At 48.5% G+C, this 19,509-nt stretch overlaps 1 protein-coding gene and 1 pseudogene across 1 annotated transcript in view; one reads left to right on the top strand and one right to left on the bottom strand.

The window, feature by feature from the left end:
* The window catches only part of FAT2 (FAT atypical cadherin 2), a 70,631-nt gene extending 65,008 nt beyond the window's left edge, over positions 1-5,623 (bottom strand). The window contains exon 1 of the mRNA XM_016118750.2: positions 5,469-5,623. The gene's annotated coding sequence lies outside the window, so the exon portion shown is untranslated. The remainder of the gene's footprint in view (positions 1-5,468) is intronic.
* Positions 5,624-18,114: 12,491 nt separating this feature from the next.
* On the top strand, positions 18,115-18,233 carry LOC118605782 (annotated as a pseudogene).
* Positions 18,234-19,509: the final 1,276 nt, after the last annotated feature.

Here is a 19,509-nt window from a genome sequence, read left to right as displayed (position 1 = left end):
GAGAAATCTTTTAAATAACAGCCCTAGGCATTTGGGAAGATCAGCACCAAACCTGGCCGCCACTGAAATATGACAGTGAAAACAAAATAATTTAAAGGTTAAGTTTAACTGAGTAACTTCCAAATTAACTCGCTGAGCCTCTCTAATAATTAGAGTTCTCCTAACGATGGTACACACCCCCACGAGGTGTTCGGGAACAGGCCAGCCGGCTGAGTAACAGCTACACTTGGGGAAGGGGTAGGGACCGGCAAGGAGTGTCAGGAGGGCTTTTGGGGTGGGGGGCTGATGATGTCTGCTTTTTGCTCTGGTTGCTGGTCAGCCGCCATTGGTGTTCATGTTGTAAAAATTCATCAAGCTGTAACTTAAATTGATGCACTCTGTTTTTGAATGTTTATAAAAAGAAAAATAAAAAGTCAGGCTGACCATTTGTTAGAGACACTGTACAAGGAAACTGCACAGAGTAGAGAGTTATACTAGGGATCCGAGAGCATTCTTCTAATCATTCGCTTCTAAGAGTTTGAGATTCTAAGATTTGAATTTCCCGATATGCCCTGATTCTCTGTGTCAATTCCCAAGATTTCAGAAGCCTCCAAATCTATAAAAGTAGTTAATATTTAGTAAGTTTTTAATGTGTTATGACTACTAGGCTAAGAGCTTTACATGTGTCAACACGTAGCAGCTCTGTAAGGTAGAGAGCATCATGCACCCTTCTGCCCTTCAGGGAGGTGAAATGATGTGCCCAAGCTCACAGAGACAGAGAGCGGCATTCAGGACCGGAACTGGAGTGCCCTAGCTCTAGAGCTCATGCGCCTAGCCATGGCGCCATGCTCATATTAAGCTCTGCCACTCCCCAAGGCTAACGTCTAAATGTCTAAAATGATGCATTTTGTGCCATCTAGCTTTGCATTTGTTGGGAGGCTCCCAGAGAGGAAGGGATGCTGCAGTGACAGACAGCCAGCAGCTCTGACCTGGGACACGTGAGCACACGTGGGCCAACATGCACACACACGCTGATGTCACTTCACAGCTGGCGTGTACCGTCCTGCTCAGTTTGCTCCGAGGCCAACTGCTTTGGGCACTGGAGCCGAACGGGAACTGGGAACTGGAGAATTCTTCAGTGTGGGCTCCCTGCCCCCAGCCAGGGGATAGACAGCTGCCCTGCCGCCTCACCTCACCTCGCAGGGGACACACCAGTCTCAGGAATGGAAAACGACCCAGCAGGAATGGGGGCAGGGAGGGATTTCTCTCTTCTGCAGGCTCCCAGTGGAAAATATGTAAGGCATTACCTCTTTCAAGAAGATGTGTATTTGGGGAAATTATTTCTTAATCAATGGGTAATGGTAAAAATATCAGGCCCTGTGGTTGGCCAAGGGGAAGACAACACATCTTAACCTTCTACTTTAACCCCCCTCCTTAAATTCATGCTCTATCCCACGGCCATATACACTAGCCAAGACACCCTTTGACTTAAAATCAACACCATCCTCCAGTAGTTACAAAATAAAAGCCATGCTCCTGTGATGGTTTTCTGAAGACCTTATGTTTTAAAGATATACATGGAAATATTTCTAGATGCAATTATATGTCTAGGATTTGATTCAAAATAATTTGGTGAAGCAAGACTTGGTAGGGATATAGAGGAAACATAATTGTTGAAACTGGATGAACGGGTTTTTAAAATACTATTCCATTTACATTTGTGTATTTCTATAATTTCCCATCAATAAAAAATTATATATAAATTACGTTTTTTAAAAAAAGCTATATCCCTTCGCCCGGCACACAAGGCCTTCGGTGACCTGGCCCCATCCAGCTGATAGTTTCCCGCACACTCCCGCTGTTTTCTTTGAATTGCTGTGCCTTTGCACATGCTACTTCCTCTTTCTGAATTGCCTTTTCCACTTCTCTTTTCTTATTTAAATCTTATTCGGCCTTCAAATCTGACGGTCAGTGCCAGCTCCGGCAAGAAGATATCATTGATTCTATAAGTCCGGGCCCCCATGCCAGCCTGAGTTTGTCTCTCTCTTACCACCTGCCTCTAGAGATTCAGCCTTCCAGTTGTGGGCCTGCCTCCACCAACCGCGAACCTTTGGGGGCCTGACACATCATCAGTGTTTACTCAGTGTCTTTCGAATTAAGTATCTGTCAAGAGAACAGAAGCTACGTGACTGAAAAAGAGTGACTTAGCTTTTCTGAGTCTTTGTCTCCACACTGAAAACAACAAGAGCAACAGCAGAAAGAAGAGAGAGAGGTTCATGAGAGTTGGCCTGCAGGGAAGTGGTGCAGAGTAGAAGAGGAGGTATATCTGAAACAGGCTAACGTGGTGACGGGAGCATAGAAGGGCTCAGGAAATCAGGTTCTCTTTCCAACATTTAAATCCCATACTCATAAACGGCTCCCAGAAATGGTACACTGAACCAGGTCATGGGACTAATAACTCTTGAAGATGGATCTCAGGGACTCCTGAGGGCTATTACGGTTGCACAGTTACGGATACCTGCTGACTGGCTGGCAACAGTGATGAAGTGCCATGTGCATGCACATGTGTATATATGTGCACGTGTGTATTGGTGGGTATTGAGGGAAGGGTCTGATTGATGAGGTTTATGTCCCTTGTCCCCTAATGTGCAGCTTACAGTCTAGGGATTAAGCCGCTTGTTGATCTCAGATTGTCTCTAGGGTATGTGGGATGATTTACTGGCCTCCAAGACTGACCACCCACATAGAAAACAGTATCATCTCATGAACTGGACTAGGCAGAGAGAGGGAGAGGAAGGCAAAAAGCTCTGGGTAGTAGTCCTGCCTTCCCTACTCACTTGCTGTGTGACCTCAACCAAGTTATCAGCCTTCTTTGGTGAGGCTCCAGGGTCTCCATCTGTCTGATTAAATTATCTCTCTGCCGGCCCCTTCCACTCCCAACCCCCCTATCTGTGATTAGGTTGGGCTAATGCTTAGTCCCTCTGAGTGACAGTTCTCATCTGTGAATTAGAAATGAAAATTCATTCATTCAGCAGATATGCAATGAGCTACTTGTACGCACTGTTTTAGACATGGTTGCCAGAGCAGCAAGCAAACAGTTTATAGGAGAGACAATATCAAACAAAAAATATACAAATAACGAAAATTACAATTGTGATTTGTCTTAGGAAGGACACGTCAGGGCGCTGTGGGTGATCTCTGCCCTAGGGGAAGCAGGGAGCAGCTTGATTGATGACCATGAACATCATAAATAAGGCCTTGTGTGTTACACATGTTACCCCATTTCATTCTCACATTGCCTCTGAGAAAGGATATTATTATCCCCATTTTTCAAATGAGGCGACTGAGCTTTGCAGAAGTTGAGGCCCAGGTCACACAACTAATAATATCCAGGATTTGGACCCACACTTTCTTATACACCTATCTAGAAACCCTCATTATAAATATAACCATTAGAACCATTAGTTATAGAAATAGTAGTATTGAGGTTCTGACCCAGGAAGCACAGGAAGCTTCTGGAGGCTCTGCCCATTTAGTCCTGAAAAGACCCAAAAGGCAGGGCCCATCCAGGGGGTACAGGAAGGTCCCTGACTACACCACCCTGAGCACACACTGGTTTTCTCTAAGGCTTGTCTCCTGCCCCATGTTCTCTCCCACCTGCCTTCACCTGGCCAGCAACAGTGCCAGTGCCATGACCTGTCATGCAGCCACCGGAAGGCGAACCCGCAGGCCGAGGCAAGTTCAGTCACACCCAGAGAAGAGTGTGCAGGGAGCAGAGCATGGCGCCCAACTCACAGATGGGGATGGGGGAGCCTGGCAGCCCTTCCCCGTAGAAAACACAGGCACCGCTGACATGTAAGGCTGGAGAATGTCAATGTCCTTCTTGATCTGGTCCTAAAGGAGGTCTCTAAGAATCACAGAATCAGAGGGGAGTTTCAGGAAGACCTTGACTCCCCCTAATTCTTCCCCCATTTTACAGATGAGGACACTGAGGCCCAGGGAGCTCGTGGCAGAGGGGACCTCTCTGTTTCACTCCTTCGGGCTAGCCAGCATCAGGGACTCAGCACCTTCCTCAGCACCAGAAGTGTAACCTGTGCTTTGTGCAGAAACCCAGGCTCACAGCTTACTGACCACGGGGCATTGAGCCCCTTGGGTTCTGGGCCTGCAAAATGCACACAATCATTCCTGCTCTGCCGACCCAACAGGCTTGTTGGGAGGGATCAATTAATTATGAATCTTAACAATAGCTAACCACCTTTATTTTATAAATAGGGAAATACGCCCAGATCGGTGTATAACTGTCCTAGGCTATACAACCTGTGAGTCACAGAGACACAAATAACGAAATTCCTGTTTACCTTGCCTGCTTTGAAAACTCAAATTTTTCAAACGACCACGCGTACTCAGCCCAGTCCCCAAACACAGGAAGCGTCCAGTAAGTATCAGCTATAATAGTAACTATTAGTAGTGTCCTGTGCGGCGGGCACCATTAACCTGCCCCGGCTCAGCTCCCCATTCATAAAACCAGTGGAAGGACTAGACCCGATTATGCTTTTCTCCCTCCCTCCTCTCTCTTGAGCCCAGGTGTCAGATCCGGAGTGTGGCTGAGAACAGAGGCAGGCTTTCTGAGCCCTCAGCAAACCTGGGCACAGTCCTGCTGCTGCCCGCATCGGGGCGGATGGCACCCCCTCACCCCACAGGAGAAGGCTGAACTCTGGCCTGGTGGCTCGGCTCAGTCTTCCACTCCAGCTCTCCTGCCTCCAAAGATACACATCAGGTTCCCCCGAGATAGGGGAACAGAGTTGTTCCCACTCCCCGCTCCCAACCCCAGTGCCGCCTCTGGTGCCTCACCCAGTCGCAGACTTTCCCAGCCCTTGGAGACTGTAAGCACCCCCATTTTACAGCCGGCAAAGCTGAGGTACTAATTTGGGTGCTTCTAAAGAGCTGCAGGAGACCCAGGGCTGGCCAGGTTATCCGACTGTCCCTCAGGCCTTCCCTCTTCCTCACCAGGTGGCTTTGTCTGTGATAGGGCCTCTGTGTCCCCTGAACACACACAAGCAGCCAGCACCTCTCTGTTCCCTGGCCCCAGCGTTTTCCCCTAAAACCACAGAGAAAACAGCTCTCACATCCCCCTGAAGGCTCATCCCCAGAAATCCCAAGCAGGGAATTTCATTCTTCCAGGGATGAGAGTCCACCTTTCCACTCGTGCAAATATGACCTTGCTCCTCCATGAGATCAAAGTCCTAGCCTTGTCTATTTTTGAGCCACAGTCCTCAGCCCCTAGGTTCAGGCTGGCTGCATCTCTGGCTTCATTTAGTGTACCTAGGTGATCCAAGGCCCAGGGGTACCCCACCATTCCTGACTTAGCCATCTCCTGGCTTGTGCTCACTTTCCAAGAGCCCTCAAAACCCGCCTTCTCTGGGACCAGGCACAAGAATGGATTAGCTTTGTATCCCCTCCCGAACTTTCCATCCTCCAACAGTTCTTACCTGTGCCCTTCAGGTAGGGGAGGGTGCCCCCGGCTGGGCTGCTGGGCCGGAACCCCTTTCACTAGCGCCCGACTGACCAGCTCAGGAGGGAGGTGCAGAGAGGGAGCAGAAAGGCGCGCGCACTCCGTGGAGGCTGCTGAGAAAGTTGGAGTAGGTGTGTCCCAGTCCAGGAGGAGGAGGAGGAAAAAGGAGGTGGGAGAATTGAGGCGGATCAGTCCCTCCTGCCAGCTCTCTGTCTCACGGAGAGGGAGGGAGGAAGCCAACTGGTTTGTGGCCCAGAACTCACGGTGGGGAATCGAGTCATGGAAAATGACGGCTGGAAAGTTGCTGAGAAATCAGGCCCATCTCCACCTCCCTTTTCGGTTTTCCAGAAGGATAAACTGAGACCCTAGACAGGTAGTACCTGCCTGAGGCCACACAGAGACCATGACGGGACTGGGAAAGGACCCAGGTTGCTTAGCTCTTGGGCCAGTGCTCTCTCCATTCTCCTTCCTCACGCTGCAAATCTGAAATGACAAACATAGTCATCCCCCTCCGCCCCCCCCAACCCCCGCCCCAAGGCCTGGTTACTGCTACCGACTAGCTCAGTAACCTTGGGTGAGTGACTTAATTTGAGCCTCAGTTTCCTTTTTTGAAAAGGTAGAGATAGTAACTCCTATCTCACAAGGTCGTTCTGGGGATCAAAGGAGAAAAAGGTTGATGGAAGGCGCTTAGCAGAGAAAGTCCCCCATACAAGGTAGTTCTTCTTACTGTTGCTGTCTGTGACTACCTCCATAACCGACGTAACCTCCCTAAGCCCTGGCTTCCCTGTCTGTGAAATGCGATAACAAGAATTTCTGCTTCATACGGTGGTGCAGATTCATGAGACAGATAATGTGTGTAAAGTGCAAAGCACAGTGCCTGGCATCTTGCTGAGAAGCAACATATTATGGGGTGCATCTGCTCTGGCTCCCCAAATATTCCAATGTGCTCCTTGTGCTGAGAACTAGTGCTTTAAGGGGAGGGCAAGAGAATTAGACAAGAATTACCCACCCCCGTCATCGTCACCCTTTTTAGTTATAGGATGCGTTCATTTGCCTGTTTCTTGTGAGCACAAACAGGGAAGGCCTTACACCTCCCCTTTTCCAGGTGCCGGACCAGGCACTGGGGATGCGGAGGTAAATGAAATAATTCTTGCCCCACAGAGCTGAAAACGGCTCTGCAACCATCCTGCCTTAATTCTCTCTCTCCCGCCAGGACTTGCAGCCCCTCTGCAGCTTCCCTGGCAAGGAAGTGAGTCTGTGCTTGCACACCTCTAATTACGGGGAGCTCATCACCTATCCCAGCACTCAGTTCCGACTCTTGGCAATTCTACCTGATGTTCATTTCAGCAGCAACCCTTGAACCTGGTTCAAAATCAAAAATTCTATATACCTTTATTATTACCATTATTATAAGCTATGTGACCCCATGCAAATGACTCAAATCTGCAAAGTCTGCTTCCTTACTTGTTAAATGGGCTGACAACTGCTGGGGCCACTCAGAACAGGTCTCCTTCCTCTCCCATGTGACAAAAACTGAGGCCTGGTTCTGTGGTTAGGACTTGGTTTTCTCAGTGTTCAGGTTGGGCCCTGTGGATCCGCGGAACTGGTGAGGTTCATGAGGCTTTGGCTGTTTCCCAGCTCTCAGGTGATAGTTATTCACGGAGCTGCTGCAGCCACTGTGGGCTTTCTCCTTGACAATCTGTTACCAGCATCGGGGATGAGCACAGGTGTCAAGCAGGCTGCTGTGGTATCTTGCTCAAGACAACCAGAGGAGCTTCCTACAAGGGACTCTGCAGGCCTCCCTCCTACAAGCTACCTCAGCGCTGGATGAGCGGCCTCGGGGTTTGCGCGTGAGGGGAGCTGCCGTGATCAACTCTGGTGGGAAGGCTAACCTGGGCAATTACCCACCTGACCGATTGCCGCCCAAGTCTCTGAGTCTGGGCTGATTAGGCATTAACCCAAAGGAGGGTGGCTGGGCAGCCCCACGAGCCCTTTGACTAGTCATGTGTGGAGTGGCAGGCGACTGTCTTCCTTCGAGCCCCCATACGAGCCAAGGCTGGCCTCCAGCCTGTCCAGTGCAGGGACTGTCTGCAGCCTGGCAGGGAAGGGTGGGGGATGAGTACTGGAATGGATTACAGAACCCCGCCCTTCTCGTTCCTCTGTCACCACTGTCCCAGGCCCTGACAACTTCTTCCTGCTGCCCCAGGACCCAACTGAGGGATCTTCTGGCCTCCAGTCCCCATGCACCAGGGAAACCAGACTCCTCAGTGTCCCCCAAGGTTGCTCAGGAACCTCTCATTCCTGAGCCCCTGCTCACAGCTTTCTGGTCATCTAAGGTTGTACTTGGCCATCTTGGTACAGTGCATATGCTAAGTTGCCTCTGTGAGCTCCCCCTGACCATCCCCCTGACTTGAGGAGAAGTAATAGTAATAATAATAATAATAATAATAATAATAGCAATCTTTATGCCAGGCACTGAACTCAGCACTCTGCAGAGATGATCTCATTTCTTTAAATATCACAATAGGTTAGGTGCTGTCACCAATCTCTATTTTTCAGATGAAGAAACTGAAGCTCAGAAAAGTTTTAATTACTTGCCCAAGGTCACCAGTTTCGACTGAGCTAAGTTTCAAGCCCCAGTCTATCTGACCCTAACGACAGGGCCGCACTGCCCTGGGTTTCTCCCTCCGCCCTGCAACCCTCCGAATGAACCTCCTGTGTGAGAGCCTCTGCTTCGTGTCCTACTTCTGTGTGCTCCTCTCTTCATGTCATGCCCGGCCCCACTCTCTATTTTAAGCTCCTCAGGAATGGATCTCTGTTTAACCTAGTGCCAGTGGTTCTCGGTTGAGGCTGTGCATTGGCAACCCGCGGGGCAGGGGTGTGGGGCCGGCCTCTATCCATCCTGATGCCCAGGCCCCACTCCAGACCAATCGCATTGATCTCTCTGGGGGTGGGCCCCCTGCATCAGTGTTACTGCACGGGCACGTGGGAGGCACTAAACAGAATTAAATCTGATTCCAAATCCCCCACCTGGACCTAGCTCAATGAAGCAGGTATTGAACTCTAATCTTTAACGTCTACCTCTGATGTTCTAAAGTTCTGATATTGTTCACAAGGATGCTGTAGATTTCTAAAGAAAGACCTAGCAAATAGTAGCTGTCTACTCCCCGTTTGCCTGAGGAAAGCTGTACCTGCCCCCCCCCCCCCCCCGTGGACTGGCCGAGCTGTTTCTTCCTCCGTCACAGGTTTTCTTACGTTCTTCATGGGGTAGAGGGTATAAATGAGGGGCCTGAGCAGTGACGAAAACTCTAACCAGATGGCAAATTTCAGGGTGCCCATAGAGTCTAAAAGCACGGATAGTATTGTTTTTATTTTTAACAGACTGAACCCCTTTGATTCTTTATGGGGCAAGAAAGGCTCAAGATTACGGTGAAAATCATAGACACAAATCATCAGATATAGCACATCACAGATACAGATGCAGGACTGGCTGACGAACATCTTGGTTGGCCCCGGACTGATGGGTTTCCCAGGACGTGGGAATTTCACTGCTATAATCGGAGTGGTCCCAGGGAAAGGGGACCGATCGGCCACCCTAGTGGAGGGACCTGCTGCCTTACTGCATGACCCACGTGTGTTGCAGACTCAGAGGAGGTGCTGAGTGAGTGTGGTCCACCTTGGAAGACCAGTCGCAAGAGAAAATTTAGCTCACTGGTAACAATTGGCTGATGGACTGGTTATACTGAGACAGTGTGTTCCTTGAACATCAAATGCAAACTGTCATTTCCAGGGATGGGGTCCCTCTGTTGTACTGTGTTCTCCCTGGGGAGGGTCACACAGCAGGATGGGAGTGAGGCTGGGAGACAGGTACAGAGCAAGACCCTGGAGTCTGGTCTGTGGACCTATGGACAGGAGAGATTCCCGAAGCCCGGCTGGCAAAGGGACATGATGCCTTTAAGGAGGATGAAGTCATCGGGGGCTGCGGCCACCTGGCTCTGTGAGGGCTGCAAGCCCGTAGCCGAGAGGGCGAAACAGAAGGTAGAAGGCAGGTGGACGGTGGGGAGCCAAGCTTGGGATGTCAGTTCTGCAGCTGACAGACGGGACCCAGCAGGAGTGGGAACGGCAGGCCCTGGTGTTGCCTGGGGCGCCCGGGAATGTAATCAAACACTCAGCAGACCTGCTGGCCATGGGCATCTGGGCACCACCAGGCCTTCCAGCTCATCCTGACCCCCAGCTGGCAGTTCTGACAGGCTCCTGCCAAGAGAAGTGTCCGGCCTTGTTGGCCAAGCCAGTGAGCATGAGCTCATCTGCTGCCAATCCAGCCCGAAGTCGGCCTGCCCCAGGCTGGGGCTGGTGGGTGCGGCTCTGGTGCTGAGAGCTGCAGGAGCCAGGCCGGCTGGTTCAATGGCCTTGGTTAGATCACCCCAACAGGAAGCCAGGGAGGTGGGGAGCCACTCTGAGGATTTGAAACGGAACCTCTGATGTTATCCCCACCCTGACCTGCCCCTAGACTTGAGGCTCTGATGTGGCCCTGGTCCAGGGAACCGGGACCTCCTCCCAAGTTCCCTTCTCCACAACCATGAACTACATTTCCAGCTTCATCCTCCATTTCTCTCTATTGTATAGTAAGAACAATTATAATTATGGTAATAATAACTAATATTTGTTATAATTTAAGTACTAGGATAACCATCATCTCATTTAATCCTCAAATAGATCCTCCTGATGGGGTGCTGTTATTTTCATTCTCGTTTTGCAGAAGAAGGAACTGAGAGTCAGAGAGGTTTACGTGACCTGTCCAAGGTCATCCTACTCTGAAACAGTAGAGCCGGGATTTGGACTAAATTTATCTAGCTCCAAAACCTGTGCTCTTAGCTGCCGCCCTAGCGTTATGCTCCAGCCAAATCACAGGATTTAGATTCATGGGCATGCCATGCGCATCTAGAAAGGCCTTTCACTTGATTCAGTTCTCTACGGTCTCTGTCTTGCAAATCTCAATAAATTCTGAATAAGGTTCCCACACTGTCGTTTTGTACTGGGCCCACAGATGATCTGGCTGGTTCTGCAGATCAGCCAAGCCGGCTTATTGCTCCCCAGCCTCAGCCTGGCACCCTCCATATGCAGGTGTGGAGTCTCTACCTGTTGCCATACGGCCCACACCTACCTGGTTCCTCACAAGGCTGCTGGCTCAGGAGCATCTCTAATGCCCCCACCCCACCCCCACTGTTCTTCCCCATGAATCACTAGGGATTCCATGCCCCTCGGAGCACAGATTGCTCCATTCCAGTCTCATAGTGAGGTCGGGGCAGGATATCACTCTGTGGCCCTCATGCCCCTGGCTGTACTTGTTGAGAGTGTGGAGCCAAGGGTGAGGGTTGGACTTGAGGTTAGACAGCTGGACTCACACCCATCTTGCAGCTGTGTGGCCTTGGACAAGTTACTTAGCCTCTCTGGGAAGCAGTTTCCTTACCCACCAAATGGAGGTGTAGCAGTTCTTATCTTGCAGGGATTGTTAGGATTAAATAAAATGATGAATCAATAAAATACTAAGCACTGTGCTTGTGATAAAAAAAAAAATGGTAGTTTTCTGGAAAACTACCTTGGAAACTGCCTTGGAGGTGCCACAATGTCACACGCGTGAAGTAGGACATGGTTTTACAGATGAACAAACTGAGGCCTAGTGAGATTTGCTGGCCTGTTCAGGGCCCCACAGCCCTCTCTCCCTCCCTCACTCGGTGTGTGGGTCCTGCTGGGTCACTTCAAGGCCAGCAGAGCAGAGGCCCTCAGGGACAGGAAGCTGCTTTCTACTGCCTAAATTCCGGAGGCATCTCTAGCAGCCCGACCAGCCTCGTCTCCCACAGCAGTCACATTCCAGACATTCTGCCCAGGCTAGAAGGAGGCTGGTTCTGAGGGAGGAAACCCTGAAACCGTGGCCTAGACAAGGGCCAAAGGGAGAGAGGCCAGGGTCTCCTGGGAGCAGGGTTTGTTGGCCACTCTGGCTTCCTCAGCACCTCAGGCCCTCCTCACAGCCCAGTCCTCAGGCCTACCCAAGGCCGAAGGCTCAGGGAGAGCTGCTCAGGGAAAAACCTAGTAGTCCAGTCATTGTCTAACTTCAGTCTATGTAGGAATCTTCTGGTGGAAGTGGAGGTGAGGTGTAACAAATGGATGTTCTAGGCAAAACCACGTTTGGGAGCCACTGATTTAGTCCACTACATAGATAATAGGTGAAGAAGCTGAGGCCAAGAGAGAGAAATGATTTGCCGGGATAGTCGCCTGGCAACAAGGCTGTCCAAACAGGGCCACTGCTGGAAACACAAGGGGCTTGGAAGCTAATTGCGCCAGGGCAAAAGGGAGTCCAGGAAGGGAGAAGGGCTGAGAACAAACCAGTTCAAAGAAAAGTGAGATAGACGGGCAACATTTGCCCCTTCTCTCCCGCAGAGGTTGCTAACTGCCCAACTCAGCGAGCGAGGAGCGCCAGCTAGCTCTTCACGCCGTGGCTCTGGACATCCATCCACGCCTCCTCCATCTCCGCTATCCTGGTGGGTTTCCTTTTCATGCACTGCTTGGAGTAAAACATCCTGGGCTCATCTCGGTCACTGCCATGCTGTGCGGTCTCAGGCAAGTTCCTTGCCGTCTCTGACTCTCAGGTTGCTCATCGGTACAATGCTGGACTCCATCACGGGTCAGCTCCACAGAAGCCCCCAGACACTTTGCTAGAATGTAGATGTTAAAACTTCCAACCAGATAAAATGGGTGAAAAAAATTGAAGAAATATTTTTATTTAAATTTTACATTTGTACAAATAAAGCACTATACTTTTTCCTTATAAAATATGAAACTTTACACTTCAGGCTAAAGCCCTCCTCACACCACCACCAATACCTTCTCCAAAGGCAACTCATATCATCGTTGAGGCATGTAGATATTTATATTCATACATAAATATACCAGCAGGAAATAGGTAGCATTTGGGTTTTTTGTTTGGTTGGTGCAGGGTGTTTGTTAAAATAGTGTCTTGTGTGTCATTCTGCAACTTTCCACTCAACAGTGTGTCTCAGGGCTTTTTCATAGAGTCCACTCCGCACTTCTGGGGCCCCGGGTCATTCTGGGGCTCACTCAGGTTTGAGAACTTTTGAGCTAGGTAAATTCTGACATCACATCTTCTGGGTCTGATTTTAACACAGGGTAGGGGGCAGGGGCAGCAGGATTTCCTAGGAGTGGGAGAATGTTTATTCTAATGGGAATGTCGTTAGCATTAGGACCTGGACTCTGCTGCTCAGCTATTCCCTATCGAGGGTGCAATCCCTTGGGATCTAGCCAGGGCCCTCTACTTCCCTCCCCTTAGATCCCTCAGGACCACTCCCTCCCTCCCTGGTCAGCCCCTGGTCACCTTGATGTCATCTATGCAGGCAAGGCTGACTCAGGCTCCCCTGCCACCCGCAAGGCAGCCTGATGCGGCCCGACGGGTTTGACTTGGTGAGGCAGCCCATAGTTTCCCAATATCTTCTAAGGACCTTCAAGCACCACGACACCTAGCTTTGTGGGGGATTCAGGAGTTGCCTGGGTCAAGTGCAGTGACGTTCTCTTCACTGTTTTCAAGGCTCTGCCACAGCTGTGGGACCTTGAGCAAGCCCCTGCCCTTTTCCAGGCTTCCCTCCCCCTATTTTTAAAATAAGGTTGTACTCGTTAATCTCTATGCCTGGGAAGAGCATCTAGTGAGCAAATCTATGCAAGAGTTGTTGAATGTATAAAAGTTGAAAAGTTCATTCCAACTCTCAAATCCTGCGAATTCAAGCCAAACTGTGCAAATGAATGTTTACCATGTGCTTGTCCCTGGACTGGGAACTGAGGGGAACGGAACTCTAGAAAAGACAGGCTCCTCGCTCTTGAGTTGCAGAAAGCCTACTAGTCACCCAGTTAATCAATATTTTCCTGGAGTCTAGCATGGGACAGGAGTGGAGCTGGTCAATGCAGTCAGGGAAGGACAGGGGGTCCACTCAGAAGCCATCAGAGAAGAGTGTGGATCATGGGAGAGGCAAGTGGAGATCATGGTCACATTGACTAAGGGTCTTATGAAAAGGTCAGAGGGAGAAAGCATTTAGTGGGAAGATGAGGTACCTGGAAGGCGAAAGCAGGAGATGCAAGCAGAGAGAATGTGTGACACATGGCTAAATTGAATAGACAGATTGTTGTAGAGACAAAATCATAATGAATGGATACGATAAATAGATTAATGTGTATAACTGATAGAAACAAGCCTATGAAAGTGAGTTGGCAATGCACGGATGGATGGACACATGGACAGGTAGGTGGGTCGATGGATGATGGAAGGATGGACAAGCAGAGAGACAGACAGATAATCTTGGTCCAGGATCATTGGATTCAGGATCAAGTATTCAAGTTTGATTTGGGGACCTGCTGTTTACTGGCCCTTACCGACCATGAGACCATGAGGCTTTTGAGCTAGAGACAGGGATGATTCGTCCAGCCTGTCACTTTCCCCAGGAAATTATGAGAATAGTCCGAAATAGTAGATGAGAGGGAGCTCTGCATAAAGCTATCCGCAATTATTAGAAGACAGTGATTATGAGCAAACCTAAAGGCCTTCTCAGTCCTAGATACACATCAGTAGGACAATGCAGGAGATTTTCAACTGGCGTCTGAAGAGTGACTGATGGAGGAATAGATGGAGGAGCTGGGATTTATAGCACACAACAGTAGGTCCCACTCCATCAGGTAACCGTTGAGCAGACTGAGGGCCTGATGTTTTGCGGCTGTTTGAGGTCAGTGTCTGGCTTAGTCACTTTTGTCTCAGCATCCAAAACACGCCTTGCCTCCCTGCCACAGCGCCTCTTCTGTGATGCTCTGCTCTGCTGGCCCCTTCAGAATCCCCTGGCTGTCTCAGCCTCGGGGGCCGTAACCAGAGCCCACTCAGATGCCTCAGCAAGCATGGATTCTGGGGCCCACCTCTGTCCTCTAAATCAGAGTACGTGGATGCGCCTGGGTTGAGGATACCCAGCTCTGTGCCCCCAGTGATTGTTCAATAAATATCTGTTCATTTCGCAGCCTCCGTTGCTTGTGCGCGTTCACTGACTGGAGTCTGGCAGGGCTGAGACTTGAACCCAGCACTCGGACTGCCTATTCCAGGGCTCTTGCCGGTACCTCCTGCCCAGAGGCAAGGAAATGGCCCAAATGACCTTTCCGTGGCCCTAGGCTCAGAGATTTCAGACTCCTCAGCAGCTCCCAGACACAAGCTGCTCCAATTGCCTGAGGATTTGGAGCTAAGCCCTCCAGCTTTCAACAAACAGGCTGCTGCTGGGATCCTTGAAAACCCAGGGATAAGGGAGGCCTAATGGAGATAAGTGGTTCTTGTTCTTCCTCCCATCTGGCTGCTGTCCAGGTGGAGGCCTGGCTAGTGCCTGCACTGAAGTTCCAGGCCTGGAGCCCCGGGGGGCTGTGCAGTAGGGCTGCTCATAGGCACAGAAACCCGGGACTGTTGAAAGCAGTTACGCTCAGCCCTGGATGCTCATTGGAATCACCTGTGGAGCTTTCTGGCTTAGCGGGCGAGACAGATGTTTAAAGACAAAATTATATTCTAGTGTGAAATCATTATAGGGAGATGTGAGCCTACAGCCGAAAAGATGCTAACTCTAATTTTTTTAATTTCGCAATGGAAGAAAATGAGGTTCACCAGAGTGGGTATGAAAATCGCCCAAGTTCGCACTGGGAGTTCATGACAGAAATGGAACTACAATCCCAGCTCCCACTTCTTTGCCTTTTGCTCTTCTACCCCTTCCTTCACTCACTCAGTCAGCAAATATTACGGAGCCACTTTCAGATGTGAAGCCTGCTCTAGGTGCCGGGAGTGCGGTGGTGAGCAAGACAGACTTCCTGCCGTCCAGGGCTCCCACTGCCAGGAAGAGGCAGAAGATAAAACACGTGGGCAAACCCATCAATTGCGTGATTTGAGTAAGCTGTGCTCGCTAAAGAGCTAAAGCAGAGAGAGGGCCAGAGTAGCTTGGGAATTGCTCCACTAGGGTGGTCAGGGAAGGCCACTCTGAGCAGATGCCCCTAGGAGGGGACCCTGAGTGACAAGGAGCCAGCCGCACAGACCCGAGGAAGCATTCCAGGCAGAGAGAGGAGCAGCAGCCAGGCTGTGTCCTGTGCTACGGCCAAGACCCAACCTCTTCCTCCCCTCTGAACCACGATAACCACAAACTGGAAGGCCGCTTGAGGTATTGATTGATCTTTTCGGGTTTTGTTCTGGTTTTTGCTCAGTCGGGGTCCGTGCTGCACTGGATGGAAGCTCCACGAGGGGCGGCGCTGTGCGGGTCTCCTTCCTCACTTTACTGCCATTGCCCTGCAGGCGTGTTGACAGGGATTGAAGGGGAAAGTGGTAGGGGAGGAGATTCTGGGGAAGATGTGGAAAGTAAGAGCATTTATCTCTAAGTACTCAACTGACAGTAAGTGAGACTCTGCAAGTTGCCAGTTGGTTACCAAAAAGTAACAAAGACTCTCTCTCACTCCCCATAATTGCTCCACTTAATTCATTAAAGGATTATCCCTGGGCTGGGGGAGGGGAGGAGCCCAACCTGGGAGTTCTGGCAGCAGCACGACCTCCTCTGAGGCAGTGGGGACCTGGGGACCCTAACTGTGGCAACAACAGTCAGGCCAGGAGTCAGGAAGCCAGGGTTCTAGTCCTATCTCTGCTCCTGAGTGACTGTGTGACCTTGGACAATTATCCTCCCCTCTCTGGGCCTCAGTTCTCTCATCTGTGCAATGAGTGAGGATAAGCTAAAGAATGGTTTCACATTATGCTTCAAGGAGTCCTAGAGTCCCAAAGAGGGATTCTTAGGGGCAACAGAAGGTAGACAAGAAGGACAGATAGAAGTGAGATTCCCCAGTCTTTTCAACTTGAATGGCCCTACTTGGATCTGTTTCACATTCTGTTTCTTCATAAGCAGGTGATACGTGTAGGAATAATGAAAGTAAACATCGAGCCCTCACACGCTGTGGGGTGGATTACATGTGGTAATGCATGTGAAGTGCTTAGCACAATATCCCTGTGTAGTATTTGTATCTTGATTTTACAGATGAGGAAACTGAGGCTCTGAGCTATTAACTAACTGATCTAGGGTCTGAGCTAGGATGCGAACGTTTGCAGTGAGGCCTCTGAATCATCACTTTTAATCGTCCTTAGATTAAGAGTACAGATATTTTGTATTAAACTGACAGGCTCTTGAGGGCTCTGCTACAGACTAACGCCGTGGCCTTGAAGGACATACTGCACATGAGATGCTTGTTTAATGCTTAACATGGCACTTGGCTCATGGAAAAAGCTCAATAGTCATTAGCCGTTTTATTTCTTTTAAAGGACTGTCCTCGAATTAGAGGTGACAACATACGTAACAATAAAAATGCCTGGCGATTTTTGAGCACTCGCCATGCCGCGGACACCTTACACAGGTGTCCTTGTTTAATCTTCACAACATCCCCATAGAGTTGAGGAAACTGAGGCTCAGCACAGTCAACTATTTTGTCCGAGGTCCCACAACTGGAAAGCAGCAAAGCTGGGACTCAACAGTGAAGACCTCAGGACACCAGAACTCGATGCTCTTAATCACTATCCTATCTGTCCTAGGGCCACTTTTGTGTTTAACAGCTTTATGGAGATAGAATTTACATAACGTAAAGTGCACCCATTTAAAGTGTGTAAGTCAATGGCTTTCAGTTTATCTGTAAAGTTATGCAAAGATCACCGTAATCTAATTGTTGGACATTTTCACCATGCCAGAAAGAAACCTCATACCCATTAGCAGTCACTCCCCAATGTCCGTCCCTCACCTCCAGCCCCTGCCAACCACTAATCTACTTTCTATCTCTGATTAGCCTATTCTGGACATTTCAAATAAATGGAATCATACTGTATGTGCTCTTTTGATACTGGCTTCTTTTATTGAGCATAACGTTTTTGAGGTTCATTTATCAGTATTTCATTCCTTTCTATGGCTGAATGAAACTCCATTGTACGGGTACACCCCACTTTGTTTATCATTCATCAGTTGCTGGACATTTGGGCTTTTTCTACTTTTTAGCCACTAGGAATAATGCTGCTATGAACATTTGTGTATGAGGGATTTTTTTATTTTTGTTTTTTGTGTGGGCATGTGTTTTCATTTCTCTTGGGTAGATACGTAAGAGTAGAATGGCTGGATCATATGGTAACTTAATATTTTGAAGACTTGCCAAAGAGGCCACTTTGCAATCCCACCGGCAGTGTCTGAGGGTTCCAATTTCTCTACATCCTTGCCAGCACTTGTTATGTCTTCTTGATTATAGCTATCCTAGTAGGTGTGAAATGGTATCTCATTGTGGTTTTGATTTGCATTTAGCTAATGACCGAAGATGTTGAGCATCTGTTCATGTGCTTGTTGACCACTTGTGTATGTTTGGAGAAGTATTATTCAAATCCTTTGCCCATTTTTTAATTGGGTTGTTTGTTGAATTGTAAGCATTTTTTAATCTACTCTGGATATAACTCCCCTATCAGATATATAATTTGCAAATATTTTGTGGGTTGTTTTTCCACTCGCTTGATGGTGTCATTGAAAACAAAAGTTTTTGTCTACGGCCATGCCACCCTGAACACACCCGATCTCATCTGATCTCAGAAGCTAAGCAGGATTGGGCCTGGTTAATACTTGGGTGGGAGACCACCTAGGAAGACTGGGTGCTGTAGGTGTAAAAAAAAAGTTTTTAATTTTGACTATGTTCAATATATCAATTTTTTCTTTTATTGCTTATGCTTTAGTGTCATATCTAGGAAATGATTACCTAATCCATATAAAGAGTTTATAGTTCTTTACTTTAGGCCTGTGGTCCATACTGAGCTAAGTTTTGTACACGATGCTATATAGGGTTCCACATTCGCCTTTAGTGTTTGCATATCCAATTGTCTCAGCACCATTTGTTGAAAATATTGTTCTTTCCCATCGAGTTATCTTAGCGCCCTTGTCAAAATCAACTGACCGCAACTGTAAGGATTTATTTCTGAACTCTATTTTTTCACTGACTTAGATGCCTAACCTTATGCCAGTACCGCACTCTCTTGATTACTATGGCTTTGTAGTGAGTTTTGAAATCAGGAAACATGAGCCCTTCAACTTTGCTCTTCATTTTTGCGAGATCGTTTTTGTCTTTTCTGGGTCCCTTGCATTTTCATATGAGTTTTAGAATTAGCTTATCAAATTCTGCAAAAAAAAAAAAAAAAATAGGTGTCACTTTTAAAAGAGTTCTTTCTCTTATGAAATAAGGTGATAGAAGACAATAATTAATTTTGTTAATGACCTTATTTGACAAAAAAATAAAATGAAATCAATCCTGTACTGGGCCCCCCAAATTGTGGGAAATTTTACCAATCTGTGAAATCCAAAAGTGACTTAGAAAATCCTGGCAAATGGGCCAGATCTTGAGTCAGGGTAAAGAGTGTGCACTGCTGGGGAGGAGGAGGAAGATGGAAAACAATGATGGCATCAAGGGGAGCATGGAGGAGCCCACCTGGCCCCATGCTGTAACAGGTATATCTTAGAGTATCTGAAGGACTGAGAAGTGGGATGCGGAAAAACTTGTTTGCATAAAAGGCCCAAGAGAATCCTGAGGAAAAAGTCACCCGTAGCAAAGGGGCCCAAATCCTGGCTTCAAGAGGGGTAGCACTTTGCCAAGGTGAGGGAGTGATTTGGGGTACTGCCCAATGTATGATGTTCAGATGTAGCTCATATTGACTGAGTGCTTACCCTGAGCTAAGCACTTTACATGCAGCATCTCGTGTAGTGTTACCACAATCTTCAGTTCACACTGTAGTTGTTTCATTTCCTAATACAACATTGTTCAATAGAAATATCACATGAGCCACATTTATGATTTTAAATTTCTGGGAGCCACATTTAAAAAGTAAAAAGAAACAGGTGATATTCATTTTGGTAATATATTTTTAATTCAATATATCCAAAATGTTTTTA

This window comes from Rousettus aegyptiacus, unplaced genomic scaffold (genome assembly GCF_014176215.1).
Source record: "Rousettus aegyptiacus isolate mRouAeg1 unplaced genomic scaffold, mRouAeg1.p scaffold_m13_p_7, whole genome shotgun sequence".
Lineage (NCBI taxonomy): Eukaryota > Metazoa > Chordata > Mammalia > Chiroptera > Pteropodidae > Rousettus > Rousettus aegyptiacus.
The sequence above is the reverse complement of the archived record's forward strand: the minus strand, read 5'-3'. Positions and strand labels throughout refer to the sequence as shown.